The sequence below is a fragment of the Cupressus sempervirens genome, chromosome 9 (genome assembly GCF_028749045.1).
Source record: "Cupressus sempervirens isolate cs-2001-9-10 chromosome 9, ASM2874904v1, whole genome shotgun sequence".
NCBI classification, from domain to species: Eukaryota; Viridiplantae; Streptophyta; class Pinopsida; order Cupressales; family Cupressaceae; genus Cupressus; species Cupressus sempervirens.
Genome location: NC_143126.1, coordinates 470,376,074 through 470,390,950, shown reverse-complemented (window position 1 = coordinate 470,390,950; position 14,877 = coordinate 470,376,074).

Here is a 14,877-nt window from a genome sequence, read left to right as displayed (position 1 = left end):
TGACCTTGCTTCTTTTAGGGCGGGGCAAGTAATGTTTTAATTAAATAGGAGGGACGTACATACTCTCTCGTCCCCCCCATGACCTCCTCCAAACACAAGTCTCCCCCTGCATGACATCTTCCCCACGCAAGACAGGGGACAGGCCTACCATGCATAGGCTTTAGATAGCGTGGGGCAGGCCTAGGGTGGGGTAGGTATAGTTGGGTAGTGTAGGTTATATTTCCTTTTTTTTTTTATGCATGTTTGATTAGTAAGTTTAATTAGTAAATTAGTTAGGTTAGTATAGGACTTGGTTGTTTTAATAGATAATTTTATTAATAGTTTTAAATGAGTTTAGCATCAGATTGTTAATTAGACTAGTAGTTAATTGTTATGTGTATCATTAGAAGGGAGTTAGTGTAAGATAGGATGGCACTAATTTAGGTAGCTTAAATTTAGTTAGTATCTTTTGTTTTGATTGTAATTTATCTTATATTAATAAGTAGTTTTATACATATGTGAGATTTTTAGAGGGTGGTATAATGCTTTTATGTATTTGATTAGAGTAGTAATATTGTTTTAAACCTAAACACTTAAGTTTGGTTAGTTAAACTTTAAATCTAATGTTTTAAATGTTGTTAGTTTAGAATGGTAACTAGTTGTTAGATGATTTTAATTGTTCAAATGTAAAAGTTTGAATTGAAATTAGCATATTCTAAGTTAAGATACATGTTAGATTTTAGTATTGTTTAAGTGTGTAATAGTAAGGGAGCTAGGACCCAATATGTGATAGAATATAGTAGTTCTTGGTATTTATTATTAAAAAATGGTGTATTGTATAGTTTATGTTAGAATTTAATTGAAGGAGTATAAATTTTAGATAGAAGTTGTTAGATTCGAAATTTGCATTATCTATAAATTAGTTTAACTCAGTAGCAAATCTAATTAGTATATATTCAAGATTCAAGTATATTTTTTGTCAGCATCAATGTGTTTTAATAAAGATCAGTTAGGTGGACTTTAATATTGGCATTATTAGCATGGACTTAAATTTATTATAGTTCAAATAAAGTTTAGTCTTACTTATGGATTTAGTTGAAATAATTCCAGCCTCCAATTTCAATCATGAACAATAGAGTAATATAAATTAGATCGATATGAGAACGAAGGAAATAAATTTGAAAATTAAAACGTAGATAGTATAATCGATACTATTGTTATCTCTATGATATGTACATTAAAGGTTAGTTGGATTTTGGATTAAAATTTTAAAACATAATTAGAATGAAGTTGAAAGAAGTTAATTAATGACATTAGGCCTAGAGCAAATGATTAAAGTTGTAATGACGTTCAAGTTATTAATTTAGTAGTAAGAGCCTAGTTAATTAGATCATCCTTAAGGTTGTAGCAATTGATCATGATTAGTTCCATTATAGTTAAACCTTTAAAACTTTTAGAACCATGTTATCTTATTTAATCATAGTTAATCATATGAACATTTGTCGACCCTATCATCTTAATTAGTTTAAAAAAAAAACTGTTGTGTGTGTTTTTGCCCTTACTTTTTGGGCATGACATAAATGATGACTTAGAGTTATTTTATGTATTCAAATACAATTTTATCTTTTTTTTGAATTAATTAATTTATTATATATGAAAAATATAAATTTTATGTTTTCTCATTTTTTGATTAAACATTTATATTTTAATGTGAGATATAAGAATATTTTTTAAGCCACTTTTTATTTAGAAAAGAAAAGAATATTCAAAATAGACTAATTCGATTGAGATTCAAACAAATAACCAAGTTTAAGAAATACAATTCAAAACTCATTATATAAAACTTAAATCAACAACCACAACTGAAATCTAAATATTTTGTTAATACAATTCAAAACTCATTACACAAAACTTAGATCAACAACCACAAGTGAAATCTAAATATTTTATATTTAAACAAAATTATAATAAGAAAGATTACTTTTTCTAAAATAAAAGAAATGATCACCCTAATCATCTTGACCATTTTATACAACCACCAAGCATTAATTAATTCTTGTTTTCATGTTGAAGTATAAAATGCTTGGTGGTTGTATAAAATGGTCAAGATGATTAGGGTGATCGTTTTTTTTATTTTAGAAAAAGTAATCTTTCTTATTATAATTTTGTTTAAATATAAAATATTTAGATTTCAGTTGTGGTTGTTGATCTAAGTTTTGTGTAATGAGTTTTGAATTGTATTAACAAAATATTTAGATTTCAGTTGTGATTGTTGATTTAGTCATATTATACTTCAACAAGAAAACAAGAATTAATTAATGCTTGGTGGTTGTATAAAATGGTCAAGATTATTAGGGTGATCATTTTTTTTATTTTAGAAAAAGTAATCTTTCTTATTATAATTTTGTTTAAATATAAAATATTTAAATTTCAGTTGTGGTTGTTGATCTAAGTTTTGTGTAATGAGTTTTGAATTGTATTAACAAAATATTTAGATTTCAGTTGTGATTGTTGATTTAGTCATATTATACTTCAACAAGAAAACAAGAATTAATTAATGCTTGGTGGTTGTATAAAATGGTCAAGATGATTAGGGCGATATTTTTTTTTATTTTAGAAAAAGAAATCTTTCTTATTATAATTTTGTTTAAATATAAAATATTTAGATTTCACTTGTGGTTGTTGATCTATGTTTTGTGTAATTAGTTTTGAATTGTATTAACAAAATATTTAGATTTCAGTTGTGATTGTTGATTTAGTCATATTATAATTTAATCAACAAGATGAGATCAATCATCTTGTTGACTAGATTATTTTATATTTAAACAAAATTATAATAAGAAAGATTCCTTTTCCTAAAATAAAATAAAATGATCACCCTAATCATCTTGACCATTGTATACAACCACAAAGCATTAATTAATTCTTGTTTTCTTGTTGACTAAATTTCTATTAATTTTAACTGTGTATTGTTTAGATCCGTTGGTCTTTCAACTGTCTGCATGCTTATTTTATTAAATGTTTTTCTAAGCTTAGACTAGAATGGTTAATTTTATGAAACCCACAATATGAGACACGAGAAACGGTCGAATTGAATGGGAAGTTGCTGAACAAAGTGCTGAAATATAATAGACAGCGAATAGGATCAAAATCAACGGTCCAGGTTGTCATCAGCATCCATTAAAAACAGGTTCCAATTGCCTGATGCAGCAGACTAAATAAATGCATTGACAATTGGCAACACCTACCCAACTCGACTACATTGTTATTGCGACTTGAAGAACAAGGAACACCAGCGTAATGATCTCAACCTAAAATACGTGCCATGCAAGAATAACTTAGGCAAATGCAACGTGGTTTCACTGCCATTTATTCTTCTTCATTTCACGTATTCCGATAGATGACTAAAAATCACGGTCAAAGCGTTCGTGTCAAATAAACGTTCTGGTGCCTTCCACGTTAGTGTTGTTTGACATCTGAAGGGAACATGTAAGGTGATGTCTATGTAGACATTTGACCTAATTTATTTATATATAGATAGAGATATCAACAAAATGTTAGGGTGCCCATTAGATTGTTTGAATCAATAATGTAAAGTTTTCTTTCTAAAGTTATATTTCAAAATATATCAAAATAAATATAATACAGAAAATTCAAGATTTTGTGTAAGTTGTCATTTAGTCTTTATTCTTATCTTAATTTTAAAAAAACATAAATTCTATGTCACCTTTTGTTCTCCACCAGTTTTCCTTCTCAATAGTAGATTGAAATTTGGCCCAGAGAAGTGTGGATACGACTGAGATATCCTCTAATAGTTTACTTTTAAGTGTTGATGTTAAAATCTTTTTAACCACTCTATGTGTGTGTGTTTTAGTTATTTTCATATGGATAATGCATAAATTATGATGTTATTTATGTTTATGGTTTTTCTTATCTCATAAATGCATGTGTATGGTTGGTGTGTATGTTTTATCTTTTGATTGATGTGTTTGATGTGGTTGAGGGACGAAGTCATAGTCACTTGCTCAACAAAATCTATATGATGTATCGATCTCTATATTCTCTATTTATATTTATATACAGTATACATATATGCTTGTCTTTTATGTAAGTATATAAGTACTGGGCATCAACTTCATTGAATTGCCAAGATGAGTGTTTCCTATCGTAGTATTGAATGGTAAGAGGGGATACAATTTACCAACTCAATCTTGAGCTCACCCATCATTGCCCTGAAATATGGACAAGTATCTAACTGGCTACCAATCCAAATTTGTTGAGGTGATGTAAATTGGTGAACCTAATCTTGAGCATGATAATCCTTTGAGTTGTTTTTATGTGGTTTAGTCATGTGAGTTTTGTCGTACATTTACTTAGTGAAATGAATTTAACAACATTAACTAAGACTTAGGAATGATGAAATCTTACAAATTTTGGAGTATTAAATATTAGAGCATTTAAGTGTGATAAATTAATCAAATACCTTTATTTAATTTTAAAAAACTTAGTTAAAAGTCTAATTGCTGAAATAAAAGAGATAATTAACAATTAAATTAAAAACTCAAATTAAATTTGCACAAATAATATGCATTAATTTTAAAATTCATGTTGCATATCATATTGTACTAAATTTATTCAATATATATATAAATTATAACTTTGCATATTACAATGTATTAAGAATATTAATTGGTAATTAAATATTTATATGCTATTAAAGTTGCACATTTGTTTTAGTAAGATTGGATTATGATTTAGGTTAAAATTTCTAAAGCTTTGAGTTGACTATTTATTAGTCTACTTGTATATTTTAAATTAATGGAAATTAAATAATGCAACTAAAAAATATTATTATAAAATTATAACTTAATTTTTTAAATATAAAGTATTAGATTAATGGTTAAGGCAGGTTTGAAGAGACCTGAAACCCCATACACATAGATTTTAAAAAGGATCTAGACCCCTAACAAAGGAAATAATAGTCACCAAATAAAAAGACAAAGGTCTAGTAGCTCAACACAGTCAAACAAATAGGAGCCCCAAAAGATAAGGCCAAGAAAAAATAGCTTCCAAAGTACATGGGGTCCATATTCCCTCCCCCCAAGTTCTAGGCTCTTTATAGTTATTTCTATCCTTTTGACTTGAGAGGTGTTGATAATTTTCAAGGGCATGCTCAGGTAGACAGTTATTTTTGTCCACTCACCGGTGGGAGTCTAGTTCTCCTCTTGTCACATACTTGGTAGAAGACTCTCGCAGTTTCTTTTGATGCCTCGGGCAGCCATTTTCATTATGATTTATGGTTTGGGGAGCCCCAAAACCCCAATGATCCATCTCGTGTAGAGATTTTTTCTTTGTTGTGAGGCCAACAATGTGTGTTGGCCTAAATAGTTCTAATTGTTTTTTAATAGTGGGTTCATTTATCTTCTTATCAACTCCTAATGTATTTGGAACAACTCCTAATAGGCTTGGATTCTCCTAAAAGAGATATAAAGTCTTGTAACAAGGACTCACATGCACTAATTATATGAATTTGACTCCTAGAACAAGGTCATACCCTTATACAAGGAACCTTCGATATTAGTACATTATCTTATGGGCATCATTTCCACTAGAGTTTTCCCTTTGATCAAGTGTTTCCCTACTTAACATATCTTGTATCGCTTTGCATGGATATTATCTTTTAGTTATTACGTAGATATTGATTATATATTTTAGTTTTTTAAAAATTGATAAAATTTTCCTAACAAAATTCTTACAACATTAGACTTTCATAATATGATCAAAGTTTACATACATGTTCAATATTTTCTACCATAACAAACTATCATCAACTTTAGAAACAAAGAAAATTATCTTAGCAAGATTCAACTAAAAAATATTATCTCTACTTTTTGCACTAGTACCCAATAAATTTCCATTCTACTCCTTTATTTTCTCCTTCCTTCTTAGTGAATTGTAGATGATAGACCTTATAAAAAAGTTGTCCAACACTCAAAAATAAAATACATCCTTAGTGTTACTGTCATCAACTATATAATAGATCACTTTTGCTTAATAGGATATCGAAAATTATCTCCAACTCTAACTACACAACCATCAAAATTTCTAAATAGGTAAAAGAAAAAACTCGTGTCACCTTTTATGAAGGAAAAGTGATATCAAAATTTAAACTCTTCAAATTTAACAACATAAAATTGGCATTTGTCTTTAGAATTTGAAGATGATGTAAACTAATGAAATGTGTAAAATTGGATGAAGTTTATGATTGTAATTTTTTTTTTTAAAATAGAGAGAAAATTTTATTTATTTTTAAATTTTTTAAGTCTATTTTTTAATTTTTTAAAATTGCTGAAAATATAGAGTTTTTTCCCTGTCAAACAAATATATGCAAATGCTCATATTTTGGCTTGATTTTGGAATATGTTAGAGTTGACATGTATACCTAGTGCACAAAAAAATGAAAATTGAAAGTTGGCTAATATTTTTCAAGTTATAACTAGTCAAAGTCAAAGTTATCAGAAATTGACAATTTTATTTTCCCATCAAACTTTTTCCATCAAATCTACATATTTTTTAGAATAAATTACATATTCTTGAAGAAGACTCTCCCCTCTAGTGCAAAATTAAAAATTAATAATTTTTTAGAATGATTTACTATTTTTTCCCCTATTTTTGAATGGACGTCTTCTTGAATCTTAAAATATGTACTTGTAATATTTTCAAATTGTAACATATTATCCATAATCAAAATAATAAAAAAATTATATGACCATTATCTTGAATCTGAGACCTACAAAAGCATATTTTTAGTTTTTAAAAAAACTTCAATTTAGTAGGTCAAATTGGCCTTCAAAGCAAGATGTTTACAAAAGTTCTTATTTTTTCTTGTGTGGCTACTACCTAGGATGCCACATAGGTAGTTATAGCCAAAAGAGTTTCAGTTGTAACCCTTTCATCCGAACTATGTTCGGTTGAAACCACTATTAGCTTATCAAACTACCAGTAGTTAATGTCATTGTTCTATATAAAATTTAAAAAAAAAATTTCATTTTTTAAATAAATATACAAAATAGTGAAAAATAGAAGAGAATTTTTTGAAGACAATGAACTTTGAAGCCATTTTTAGCAACTATTTCATAGATTTAATCAAAATTGCAAAGGATCAAATATTTTTAAGGTGTTTTCTCCCATCTACTTATTTTTATTTTTATGTATTCTATATTGAAACATTAGCTAGTATTTAGTGAAATCTAAATTATTATTTTTGTTTCTCTGGATTAAAGTATTCAATGGGCGGCAAAAGGAAAAGATCAAGGAAATATGATAGAGTAAGAGATGACAAAATGAAAGGTCATACAAAACATAACCAAAATCAACCTACTGAAATTCCTAAATAGGTTGAGATTCATGTAGAGAATGCAAGTAATGAAGAGGAAGAAATTGGTAGTTCTATTGATAAAAGAAAATTAAATGGCATAACAAATTTGATGGATTTGGATGAGGAACTACTTTTTAAGCAAATTCCATCTAAAGATATGGTAAATGATAACACTATTAGAAAGCATTGTTAGAACATGTGGGATGAATATTTCAAAGATAAAAGTATATTTGGACAGGCACAATTATTCGTCATGTTATTTAGGAGAAAAGATAGGAGACCTATTTTAGAGTTGTTAAGTATTGATAATAGGAAAATCCACGCACATAATACTAATAAAACAATAGTTGATAACTTGCAAAATTCTTATAAAAAAATTGACAACACAACTCAAGGAGGTGACTTGAGTAATGCATGTAGAGCATTGATGACTACTATATCTAGTAGAAAATTGACACATAGAAAATAGGTATGTGTAGTTTCTAATGTACTACATATATCTAGAAGAAATGTCCAAAGATACATCAAGAGGAGAAATATTCTAGATGATAACAGGGTGAAAGTACACAGCCGTGTCTCCCTTTTGTGATATTACAGAGGGTTACAGTTGTACCATTTTTTAGTGTACCAGTTTTGGTCATACTTATGTGGCAAATTCAGCTACCTCCGTGTCATGTACTATTTCAATCGAAAGGGTTTTGACTAAAGGGTTCTAACCAAATCCCCCAAGTTTTATAAAAGCATCAAAAAACACTTTATGGCTATCATTTTCACTATCGTAGTTCCCAACTTCTCGAAGAGTGGTCTAGGTGTTTCAGCTATAATGGGTTAGTGGCTTTTCTCCATTTTTAAATTTTTTTAATGTGTTTTTTTATTAATAAATGTTAATGGTAGTCAAATTAATTATTTTTTACATATTCTATGAGTAAAATATTTAGATTTATTAAATTTTTAATATATTTCAATTACTTTTTAAAATTTGTTAGTAAATTATTTAAAACATAAGCAAGAATGTAGTCAAACATTAGGTAAAAATGTAGAAAAATATTAGTTTAAAATGTAGAAAAACATTAGGTAAAATGTAAAAAAACATTAGTTAAATTTTTTAGAAAAACATTGGGTAAAAATGTAAAAAAACATTAGTGAAAAAATGCAGAAAAACATTAGGTAAAAATGTAGAAAAACATTAAGTAAAATGTATGTTTATATGAAACTTAGAAACAATTTTACATTTATATGAAATTTAGAAAAATTGTTTAACCTTGTAGTTAAATCAAAATCTAATTTAGTAAAGAATTTTATGTTTTTATCGCATATACATGAGTACACTTAGTTATAATTTAATCGAGAATTTTTATTTTTATTTTATCACATATACATGTACATGTATGAATATTTATTTTTTACATTTGCATGAGCACATTAAAATACATTAGATATGATCTCTAAGACCATACATTTAGTGTTGTGTATTTATATTTACGTGTGTTTCAAATTAAATTTAACTTTTAATTATTTTAATTTACATACTTGTATGTTTACATACATACATACATACATACATACATGCATGCATGCATGCATGCATGCATGCATGCTTGCATGCATGCATACATACATACATACATACATACATACATACATACATACATACATACATACATACATATATATAGATATATATATATATATATATATATATATATATATATATGTGTGTGTAAATCTCTAGATATTTATCAATCTTGTAGCTTCACAATCATATCCTCATACATATATACATTATGGCATCTAGTTTTGGGGATCATGGTCCTGCATCCTCTCTGGAAGCTAGTGTCCATAGAGGGGGTCAAAGTCCTGAGTCTAACACAACATGTAGATCGATATCCTCCATTGAGGATAGAGAGTGGTTATTTAGATATACACTTTCTAGATTATCACATGCTATAGATGTTCTAGACTCCTCACTTTCCTCTTCTACCACCCTCCCTAATAGGGAGAGGATCATAGCAATGTGAGAGGAGTTATTTTGTATGATTTAGACCTTTTAATCATAGAACCCTTTTGATGATATTAGCATTGAGACATTTTATTCTTCTCTATCTCATACTGTCATTGGCACTATGAAGTATAGACAAGTTGACACTGAGGTCTCCACTACCATGGTGAAGATTGTGTTTCCATTTTATACAGATAGAGCTAGAGTTAGAGGCTACTCTGCAACGAAGTGTATTGATGATCTCATCGCAACATTTATATATACTCACTAGTTGGCTACTCATCATAGATAGCCATAGAAGGATGAGTTCCCTTTGTATTTCTAAAAATAATTGTTTGTAGAATTCTATTTACACAATGATGTTGATTACACAGATTATCTAGGTCATGTTGGGTAGGGTTTGGGGAGACTTTTCGATAGATTTAGACCCGTAGACACTCCTGCACCCGTTAACAGATGGGAAATGGTGGGTCCAAACCTTTTGATTATGCCGAGAGGTCCACGGATAGTTGTTGTAGGCCAAAGTGTTCCCGATGACACAGTTAGGACACAAATTTATTTGAGCATCATCACCACTGCCACACAGTTGCACGAGATTTCTTCTAATCAGTGTGGTAGATATATGTTACGGTCTCGAGGTATTTTTCCCATAGCAGCATCATCTAGTGCATGTGTTGATGATGCATATGGAGTAGTAGACATACCTTCTCCACTAGAGGTTTTTGTAGTCTCAGATGTGGATGCATTATAGCATTTGGGATCATGTTTAGCATCTGATCTTTTGGATTCATATTGAGCATTATCTATAGTTACAAGGATTCCATTTCATGACATCATCTCTCAAATGAGTCATATTTTGTCATGTACAGTAGGATCAGAGGGTTCATAGAGGCAGGAGGACATTTTTGCACCTTCTACTTCTCCTGCTACTACACAAGCCCCTACAACACCAGCCCTAGCTATTCAAGACCGTACAATAGCCCCCCCCCCCCCCCCCAAATTAGGATTTCATTTCTAGAAAACTTGGTCTAGTTATCTTTATGCTTTCATATCAGGGCACTATCAACTTGGATGCTGATAGTATTTTATCATTGCATGGTTCATATATCAGTCGGATCAGTAGAGCATTACATGATACTGTGGTAAATATCTCTATATGTTTAAATTTTTTTTAATTATGGTAAATATGTCTATATGTTTAAATTTGTGTGTGTGTGTGTGTGTGTGTGTGTGTGTAGATACTACATGTCTTGAGTCTCAAGTATGTTACAATTTAAATATATATTTGATTTATATGTATGATATAATTTGTCTGTATATAATTTAGCACTATCATTTGACATAGGGTTCAAATGCAGCTAATAGACCCTTTTGGGGACATCCAAGATTAGGAGGGGGATGTAGCTGATTAGATCATGGCCTTTCATTTTATACACATGTTATTTTGGAGACATTTGATATATGATATTTTTATACATTTGATATGGGTAGATTATTCTCGACATATATTTTATTTCATAGATGTATGTAAATATGTTCATGTTAAATGTAGACACATATGTTTTCCATAATCATGTTTATGTATATGTTATTATTTTTAATGCCTTAATCTAAGTATAATTAACTATATTTAATGACATGTCTTAAGGGGAGATCCTATACTTAATATGTTATAAAAATGTAGATTAATGCACAAGTAAGAATATAACATATACATGTACATGAGAACACATAAAGACTATGACCTAAAGAATGCATGTTACAACATTTAATTAATAAAAGTTGATACATATAAGAAATAACTTAGATTTTATACAAGCATAATGAATGTATATTTTATTTTATAGATGTATGTAAATATGTTCATGTTAAATGTAGACATGTATGTTTTCAAAATTCATGTTTATGTATATGTTACTATTTTTAATGCCTTAATTCAAGTATAATTAACTATATTTAATGACATGTCTTAAGGGGAGATCCTAAATTAAATATGTTATAAGAATGCTAGATTAATGCACAAGTAAGAATATAACATATACATGTACTTGAGAACATATAAAGAACTGTATGACCTAAAGAATGCATGTTACAACATTTAATTAATAAAAATTAATACATATAAGAACAAAAAGATTATATACACATAAATACATAATAGCATTGACAATCAATAAGAAAACATAAACAATGTATATAAATACATGCAAATTTACTAAAGGGGTTGTCTTGGGGAGAGGTCCTAAAAGGTGGTACTAAGGGGATATCGTAATAGGTGGTCTTAAGGGGAGGTTAGGTAATAACTAGTCCCAAGGGGAGGTCTTAAGAAGTTTTCTTAAGGGGAGGTCCTAAGAGGTTCTCTTAAATGAGATATCCATGTCTAATTTTGTATGTCCACTTGATAAATGATCCAATGCATACAACTTTATAAACAAATATCCTATCAACATTAAATGTGAAAGTGCTATATAGACATAGCTGAACTAGAGCTCTAGAATAAGTACATAGGTAAACTAGGGCTCCATAAACATTATATTGTTAGGATCCTCTCTAGTTTTTATTATCTCTAGAAGTTTTTCATGTTCATCAATAGACAGTTTCCACTTTTCATTTCCATGATGTCCTCTTCTTTGTATTGCTTCAAATTGTAACTTGATTGCTATAACATGGTTACAGTAATGTAAAACCTTTGCTCTAGGCTTATATTCAATAAATTCAATACCACTATTAGTTACCCTTGTTTGTTGATAATATGTTCCTTCAATAATGATTGATCCAATTGGAGATGACTATTCATCAGCATCTATAGTTCCTTCTAGCAACTTGTGGTTTGCTTTTGTGCATCTTAAAAGATAATAGTCCACATCTTCTGCATTATTTGGTAAGGCTCAAATTGCAAAAATATCCCTTGAATGTATATAAAAATAGATAAATATAAATTAATTTTAAAATGAATATACATGTATATTAATTGATATGTATCTATATATGCACACAAACATGCCATAACTAAATTAGAAATGCACTCATAATCACCTGAATATATAGGATCATGAATGTTAATGTCAATGTCAACATCTTCAAACGAAGGCTTTCTAACTATCTCCTTCAAATCCTAATGTGAAACATATCCATTCACAATATTTTCACATGCACTCACTTGATTGTCTTTAATCCAATCATCACAAAAATACGTTTTCTCTCTTACTTTAATTATTGGAGCTTTATGGTTTCCTATACTCATCACTTGATGTAAAATTCTAATAATAGGAATCGTTTGACAATTGTAAGGATTAGATTGATCTATATCTATTACAAATACAAAAAGTAATTGTCATAATAAAAAATTCAAGAATTTGAAAAATACATTAAAAATAAATATAACTTAGTTCAGCTTTCACTTCCCAAAAGTAACACTTATTGTATTCAGTATCTCAAGTAGCAAAATGAACTTTGCACCATTCAACAATTTGATTTGCACTCTCTATCCTATTCCTTGTATGTACATACAACATGCATATATATAATTTAAAATATATGCTACTATTATTAAACATACACATTAAATGCATATATTTACTTGCAAGTTCATGTTGTTGAAGTGTACACTTTTTACATGCTCCTACTCCATCATGCTCCCCTTTTCCATGTCCACTTTAAAATAAATTCCATAAAAACCTAATATTGGTTCTAGCATGTTGCATTGCTAATCAAGTAAATGCTTTTGCAGATTTGAATTGTCCTATGGACATGAAACATGATAAGTATCTACAATTATCTATCTAGATGTATAAATTGAAATAGATAAGTTAAAATAAAGTTAAATAAATGTGTAGGTTTGTGTATAGTAACCTGCACATCCATCAGAGCAAATCTAGTGCTCTAAAACATTTATTTCATGATTTTTAAGATCTTTAGAGAACATTTCAAAACAATGAGCTACATAACTCCTATCATGAACTCTATCATCACTAATATAGAAATGGACCTCTTTGATGATGATGTGTTCATTTTCTTCCAAAATTTATATCCCATCCACCTCAAATTGTGTATGTCGATAGGTCACTTGCACAAATATTGCAAGTTTTTTAGAATTATAATATTGCCCTTGAAGCTCTGTTTGAGGTGCAAATGTATAATTCTCAAAAAAATCTACAACTAAAAATATACAACTAGGTGGAAAACATTTTTTGGAATCAAAAAACTATTTAGCTTGCCATTGTGCACCATGACAATGTTAGATATGTGGATATGTCAATGGATGAAACTTGGTCATAAACTCATCATAATGCAATTCACTATCCTTCAATATAATTTTTCTGGATTCATTTCCTATCTTATTTTGATATGTCTCATATTCATATCTCATCCATGAAATTGGAGTGGATTCATTAATATTCTCAATTTTCATTTCAAAAAATTTACATAAATCTCCACAATATTTACATTGAATTTTGATACATTGCACTTTGAACTCATCTGAATCTTCTAATTTATCATATAATATGCACTTCACAAGTTGTGTTGTACTACTAGGGATGATCAAATTAGGATCAAATACTACCATAACTTTTTTATATGATTGCAAGTGTAGACCAAATTCAACATGATTTTGACAACAAAAAGTTTCACACATCTTATTTATGCATACAAAGGAAGGACACAAACTCTCAAACATTCTCTGACATATTTTGACATTTCATAATTCTTGCTTAAATGTTTGAAATAATTCACTTCGAGTTATATCTATGAAATATTTTGGATGTTCAATTTTGGCCCCTATCTCTTGACCTTTAATTTGTATAGTATCACATCCGTTGGAAGAAACATGAGAATGTGTGGTCCAAAATTCAATAAGTTGTCTTTTTTACATCTTCAAAAAATTTATCTTTTTGAGGAACTCTACAAATATTCACCCTGTTATTCTCAATGTTATCATCTAGCATATTTCTTTTCTTGACGTATCTTTGGACAGTTCTTCTAAATATATGTAGAACATCAAAAATTGCATGTACCTATTTTCTATGTGTCAATTTTTTACTAGATATAGTAGTCATCAATTCTCTACATGCATTACTCAAATCACCTCCTCGAGTTGTGTTGTCAATTTTGTCATAAGCATTTTGCAAGTTTTCAACTATTGTTTTATTAATATTATGTGCATGGCTTTTCCTGTTATCAACATCCAACAACTTCAAAATAGGTCTCATATCTTTTCTCCTAAATAACTTGACAAATAATTGTGCTTGTCCAAATATACTTTTATCTTTGAAATATTCATCCCACATGTTCTAAAAATGTTGTCTAATAGTGTTATCATTTATCATATCTTTAGATGGAATTTGGTTTTAAAGTAATTCCTCATCCAAATCCATCAAATTTATTATGCTTTCTAATTTTTTTCTATCAGTAGAATTTCCAATTTCTTCCTCTTCATTACTTTCATTCTCTTCATGAATTTCAGTAGGTTGGTTTTGGTTACATTTTGTATGACCTTTCATTTTTTCATCTCTTATCTATT